Genomic DNA, 7,500 nt, shown 5'->3' with positions numbered 1-7,500 from the left:
GGGGGGGGGGGTAAGGTAAGAAGGAGGAGGTCGCGAGGCCTCACACCAGACACCTAAAAGAAAATCATATTGCCACTGTTAAATTATTTGTTTTATTTGACACCAAAAAAGAAAAGGATTGCGTAATATTTCAGGCAGTTTTTTGACGTCTGTGATGGAATATTCCTCAATTACACCTAGAATGAAGATGGCCTTATTCGATCAAGGGAAGCTGCAGGTGAAAGGAAATTTGATGTCTGGGTTGGGCTGGATGTGTTCGGAAGGAACTTCTATGAAGGAGGAAAATTCAATACACATAAGGTAGTTCAGGGTTCTTAAATTTGTTTTGATAATGCTAAAAGTATGCAGGGCTCAGGGGGAAGAGAAACCATTGACAGAATTTGTAGTTCTCATGAATTAAACTTGTAATTCTCCACAACAGGCCTTAGAAGTAGTCAGAGCTCAGGATCTGTCAGCTGCCATCTTTGCCCAAGATTGGACGTATGAGACTCAGGACAACTTTGTAGAGGCCGAGAGCAACTGTGGCAATCCCTGTCACCACACCTCTGTCATCATGGTCCGGAAGATCTTCCTTTTAAGACCTCATTTTGCCAGGGCTTTGGAGAGTTGTTTTCTCAGGGTGAAGTGAGTGCCAATCCAAGGGATTCTTGTCTCTGGATAGAATTTTTAGGAATGTATATGTAATGAAAAAATTATATTAATTAAGGCATGATTTTATTATGAATTGCCATTCTTGGGTTAAAAGATATACTAGTTGTTTTTTTTAACAATATCCTTCTAATGAGTGAATACATCACTGCAGGTAGTATGCAGTGACAGCTGGCATAACCTCTGCAAACAGCAGTACCAGCCATTGTGGTCTCAGGTAAGAATAATTACATATCTTTCTGGATTTCTTATGCTTTGATTCATTTAAGGGTCTATGCTACTTCAGAGGATCTTCCTGTAGGATCTCATTTGGTTGATAAAGATATTTTTTGAAGGGTATCACTGGAATTCAACAAATAAGGGGAGCATTAAAGGTCAGTAAAAGAATTGCGAAATGGCTCTCTAAAATTAGTAGATTGAGATGTTTAGGCTTTTTACTGGTGTTTTGCAGTATATGTAAATAGTTCTACATATATAAACTTTTCAAATCAAATTAGCCTTTAGGATTTACAAATTCCTCCTGCTTACAAGCAGGATCATAGGGATTTGTTTTTATTTCTTTATCAGCCCTCAGACTCTGATATTCCATTGTCATGAAATGGTCACCAGTATTGCAATTAAGCAATATTGCCAAAGTACTCAGTGAAACCTTAAAGATTGATCAATTTGATAAATGTATTATTAGTTACGGAATGCAAATTGATAGATATTGATGATATATTTTTCATCGTTTCATGTAAAAGGATTCCAGCAGTTATTTTAGTCTTGTTTATGGTTACAAAATTGTATGAATTTTTCTCTAGGAAAATGCTGATGGGAACTTGTCTTTGGTTACGAGTCAAGCCTTTTCTGGTGGAGCCTGTTTAAGGTTAACGACTTCTAAATTATCCAAGATCAGGTTTGTTAAGCTATTGAGACTTTTAGTAATAGTAATAAGGATGATGATAAAGGTAGTGGTGAAGGTGATGATGGTGATGGTAATGGTAAAGGGGATATTAAGCAATTTATAGGACCTATCCCTTGTGATAATCAGGGTGATAGTAATAGAATTGATGATAATGATGATGATAATGATAAAGACAATAGTATAATAATGATAATAATAATAATTAGGATAATGATAGTGAGGATAATAATGATATGGATAATAATAATACTAATTATGATATGGATAATTATAATAATAATGGTTATAATAAGATAACAATACCAGTAACAACAATAATAATTATGATGATATTGAGAATAACAATAACCATAATAATGATAATAATAATTATAATGAGAATGAGAATAATGATCATGATAACAATAATGAGAATGATTATGATAATAATGATAATGATTATGATAATAATGATAGTGATTATGAGAATAATAGTTATAATAGTATTAATGATAATGATGATAATAATAATAATGATGATGAAAATGGTAATGGTAGGAAGAATGATAAAAATAATAAGTTATAAGGAAAATGATTATAAAATGTATGTAATGATGTTAATGATAATATAATAACTTTGAGAATAATAGGAATGATTATAATGATAATGATAATGAGAATGGTAATGATGATAATGATGATAATAAAGTAATGATAAGAAAATGTTAATAATAGTGATAATGATAGTAATGACGGTGATAATAATGATAATGATAACAATAGTGATAGTAATAATGATAACTATAATAAAAGTGAATGATATAATAATATTAATGGGAATGACAATAGTGATAATAATTGCAATATAATAATAACAATAATGATTACAATAATAACAAACAAATAAAATTTAATAATGATAATAATAGAAATAAAAAACATTTTCTTGAAAATTCAAGGCAAGGTCAACTACTGTATACCTACCAATAGATGCCTTACAGACAGACTAAGCACACCTATATGTTAAAAAAAGAAAGAAAAAAGGAAGAAATGGAGATAAAGGAATGAACAGAGCAAAATCATAATGGACACTGCCTGGTCCTGGTGTCAGTGGGAGTGGCAGGGAAGATAGTGATAACAGTGAGAATAATAAATATGTTATGTTAATTATTACGATAATGATAATGAGGGATATTAATTGTAATAACAATAATGATCATGTTTAATAAATGTAATTATAATAATGGTTATAGTAGGTATACAGTAGCAATATTTCTTATATTAATGATAATAAAGGTAATGATGATAGTATTGCTTTTAAGGATAATAATGATAATGACAATGATAATAATAATGATATTTAGAATATTGATAATAATGATAATGGTTTTGAAGATAATAATAATGATTTTAATAGCAATGATGATGGTGATGATAGTAGTGATCATATTAATAACAGTAATTGCAAAGATAAGGGTAACAATGATAATAGATTTCCTTCCTAAAGCTAATACTAACAGATAGCAAATGAAATTATTGACCAAACGAGGAAAATAAAAAATGATTGATCCTCCTCTCTAAGGCTGTTGACATGCAAGATCAGCTGGAGGGTTGCATTGGTGGTATCCATAACCTACAAATGGCAGAGCATGTCTCCAGCCCCCTTCGGTGTGAATCTTTGTCAAAAACCGACAGTAGGAGACTCCGTTGGGCCCCATCGGATGGAGAAGCTATCCTGCATTACGAGGACGATGCGGGGAAGACGGCAAGTGAAAACTGTCCGAGCCTCGTGGCGGACACTGCTGTTAACGGCTGGAGGCGGAAGTGAGTGCTTTCCGAGTATTCTTGTTGCCAGGGTGTAGGTGATGTATTGGTGTCAGTATGTTGTTATTATTGTTATTTTTATTTATTTCTTTTATTTTTTTTTTTCAAATTATATACAGAAATTTGTCTATAATACATTTTGTGTTAGAATACTTAGAAATTGCCTCTGAAATGCCATACACATCCTCCTAACTTTGGAGCTTGAAACCTTAATACCCAGTGCCCTCCCCTCTTTTTTTCACCATGAATTACGAAATTATTATTTTTTGTCTGAAGCAGCATTCTGGTTAGTTTACTTATGAAATCAACACAGCAGAAAATAACGAACCATGACATATACTCCCTTCGACCTCCTTTTGCCAATTTCAGGACATTTTCAGTTCCGGAGGATGAAGGAAAGGAAGTGCGTGAGGTGGATCTTTGGGTAGATGGAGAGGCATCGGTGCTCATGGGAGAGTTGCACATCTACAATCGTTGCATTTAGGTTTACAGCAATAACTGTGAAGACAGTCAAGATGAAAGAAAATAATGACTTTAAGACAGACTTATTTCTTTTATTATTTTTTTAAATGTTGATTCCCACTATATATTTTACAATGATTATTCATGATTTATCAATTTGTTGCATTCCACATATGATGTATAGAACTGCTTTCAGTGCACTGTATCAATGAAATTGAAATCTAAACAAAATAGGAATATTGTTATATTTGAGGTTTTATTTTCCTTATTTGTAATGCCATATTAGTACTGCACAGATAAGAAGAAGAGCAAACCTCCAGTATCTCATGATGATGAGGATGTAGAAGCATCAGTTTAACAATAGTGTTAAACCCTTGATATTTTTTTTATTAAGCCATATTTCAAAGATATATTTTACCTTATGAAAAACAGTCAGTATTGAGACCAAAAGTGTATGTTTATGTTATTTACTGACGTTTCTGTGAGCTGTGTGTGGACGTAATTGATACTGGGAGGCTCCCCTTATTCCTCCCACCCAATAACCACCAGTCCAAGGAGGTGAAGTAAATGGGGTAATTGGAAACTCTGAGCGGTGTGCGGCTGCGCCACATTCTCTCTCTGAGGTCAAGTCACAAATTGACCACATGCTCATTATCTGGTGATATACAACATGCTGGTTAAGTATGGAATAGTGACTTCTTATATCCCACCTATGTTTAAATATACCACAAAAACCCAAACTATGATATTACTGGAATCCTCCACACGGGGTTAAGAGAGTAAGTATTGTTGTGTCAATCCCTTTTTTTCATTCTTGAAATCTTTTAGAAAAAACTAGATCAGAATTGCAATAATAAATTTTATCAAAATATTTTCAATCCTTGCAAATATATCAAATCAGTACCCATCTCCTGTAAATGTAAATCTTCCCATGGCCTTGATGGCCATATCTTATGATCTACTGATCTCTATGTGAGATTTCACAAAGTTAACTTTAGTGAAAAGCCTTTCTTGCAACCTTTGTGATCTGGCTTACTGTAGCATTAAGCCATGGTGAAGCTTAAGGTTCAATAGAATTGTTTTCACTTTTTCCATATTGCTAATGTTTGAGAGAATAACTGGTCAACCTGCACCCTGATGAAGATAACAACTTCCTGCTCAGAGTTGGTATAAGCATTTACTTAATTTTAGAAGGCACTCTCACATTTGTACTTGTCTATGCATATTGTGAATGACAGAATTCCAGTAATAATTTGCTTAGGTGCACCAAGAAGTATGCAGGCATCAGATAATTCCACATGTTTTCTAAGTTTCTAAGTCTTGCATGCCTGTAAGTATCTGGTGATTCACTCGAGGGTCACCCATCCCTCCTGCATCTTCCAGTATTTTGACAACCAGTACCTGTAGAATTGGTTATTTCACATATTGCATGGAATTCCTTCATCACAGATGTGTAATTGTATCTTGAAGCTATTTCCAGGCATTTGTTATATTGGTTAGTAGTACCTTTAGGGAAGGACAGGTAAATTTATAATCATAATAATAGGTGATATAAGTGATATAAGTCACTCACTGATACAGAATATGATCTTAAATCTATGCAGCTGTTTCTTGTGTATGTTAATTTTGTTAATTTGCCAAATATCCTGGACTACAAAGATGTACACCACTGGTATAATTATGTCTCCTGATTGTGAAAGTAGCTGGTATCAGCATGGAAAGGTAATTTTCTTAGGTATGTTATTATTCCTTTGATGAATTGTTTCTGATTATACTATAACACCGTTTTACTGTCTTTCTGGTGGATCATATTCCACTAATAACATGGTTATCAGTGGACCCATAAATAGATGTTATTTGCAAAGTATGTGCACCAGTAGAATACAAAAGGTCCTAGTAAATGTAAAAGCCCTCAAGTCTGTAGTCCCCTAATTTTACAATCGGTTAGCCTATCCCTTCCCCACTGAAACTTGTTGATCTAAACAAATACTATCTTAACCAGGTAATTCCACTTTCACATTGGTATAGGGGATGAAAATTGCATCCCACAGTAAAGGGCCTGTGCTGAAGAGACAAACCAGATAGACCTAGAGGTTTACATTACAAGAAAGCTATAATGCTATGCATATTGTTACAACTTAAGCAAGCGGTGTCAGTACTAGATCCAGGAAGTGTACTCCCCCTCCCCTCCCATGCTTAGTGCAATAAAGTGCGCATCCACAACAATAATACACGATATACAGTAATAGATGAAAAATCTTTTCAACAGTGTAAATACGGCCGAGGTAAAAGGTACTGCTATCCCCAGATCCACTTGCATATATGGCCTTGCACTTTTAGTGTTTGGTTCTTTCTTCTTACACAGTCAACTCCTTATCCATTTGAAATATGAATTGCTTCTTATTACCCATCCAACTCCCACTCCCCTTGAAACACCACAGATGCGTCGCTATTCTGCTATATTCCAGTTTTTTAGACGTAAGTTTTAATTAAGGTCGGTACTTTCTACTGCACGACACCACGTAGCTGTTGAATTATTCCATGTTACTTCTGAACCCTGGGCATTATTTGATCTCAGGCATATCGTCATAAAGTCTATTGACACATCGTAAACGGCGAGGCTTTCCATAGAAATTAATCAGTGAAATCTGTCTAGCTCAGATGTTATATCTAATCCATTACTGAACCACCACTTGCCAGCATGTAAACACGACACCATCGGCAGCTTCCTTCGCCCCCTCATAGATGTCATATCTCTACTTGCAAAGTCTGTAATATTTGGACTGTGAAGAAATGAAAAAGAAGGGAAGGAGGAAGAAGGACTACTACGTGGTAAAGATGGGAAACAGGAGGACGTACAGAGAACCGAAAATAAAATATGAATAGACAAAGGCTCAAATGAAAGGAAGAGAAGTTAGGAAAATTGAAAAGGTGGACGAGGTGCGAATTAAGAAAGAGAAGAAAATATATGATAATAAACTGTGTAAGATGAAAATGAAAAAAAAAGGGAATGGAAGAAGCGGAAATATGTATCAAAATGGAAGAGGAGGATGGCAGAGCGGAAGTAAAGAGACCGGGGATAAATAATTCTTCTGAACCAGAAGATGAGAAATCATAATTAGAAGAGTACGAGCAAAAAAAAAAAAAAAAAAAAAAAAAAAAAAAAAAAAAAAAAAAAAAAAAAAAAAATATATATATATATATATATATATATATATATATATATATAATTATCATCAACAATATCACTGTTATCATTTTTGTTATCATTATCAACATTGTTATTAATATCATTATTGCTACTACTATTACCATTACTTTTTATTGATTACTATTATCATCTTTATCATTATTACAATCATCATTGTTGATATCATTAGCACTATATAGGCATTATCTGCAGCGTCCTTAATTCATCTCATTCGGCGGTTTACAGCAAAATTTATGAAAAAAACGAAGTAAGATTATCATAATTAGTATATACATTTCAAGACTCCAACGAAAATGTAAAACAAGTACAGTTCTAAATTCCTTTATCCGAAATTTAGAAAACCGAAAAGTTATGAAATCCGATTTTTTTTTCGTGGAATGTGGATAATAATAGGCTTGTTTGGTACACGAGCAGCTAGCTGTTCAGTTGTGTCTCAGCGCTTGTAGTGTTCTTCCTTACATATATAGTG

General features: G+C 33.7%; 1 pseudogene across 1 annotated transcript in view; it reads left to right on the top strand.

Moving 5' to 3' along the window:
• The window catches only part of LOC147467845 (cytosolic endo-beta-N-acetylglucosaminidase-like), a 23,834-nt pseudogene extending 19,536 nt beyond the window's left edge, over positions 1 to 4,298 (top strand). The window contains exons 9-14 of the transcript XR_015192707.1: positions 135 to 300; positions 422 to 624; positions 803 to 865; positions 1,452 to 1,546; positions 3,117 to 3,358; positions 3,728 to 4,298. The product of XR_015192707.1 is annotated as a cytosolic endo-beta-N-acetylglucosaminidase-like (transcript). The remainder of the gene's footprint in view (positions 1 to 134; positions 301 to 421; positions 625 to 802; positions 866 to 1,451; positions 1,547 to 3,116; positions 3,359 to 3,727) is intronic.
• Positions 4,299 to 7,500: the final 3,202 nt, after the last annotated feature.

The sequence above is a fragment of the Penaeus japonicus genome, unplaced genomic scaffold, assembly GCF_977035675.1.
Source record: "Penaeus japonicus unplaced genomic scaffold, GWHDUDI00000001_assembly GWHDUDI00000033, whole genome shotgun sequence".
Lineage (NCBI taxonomy): Eukaryota > Metazoa > Arthropoda > Malacostraca > Decapoda > Penaeidae > Penaeus > Penaeus japonicus.
The sequence above is the reverse complement of the archived record's forward strand: the minus strand, read 5'-3'. Positions and strand labels throughout refer to the sequence as shown.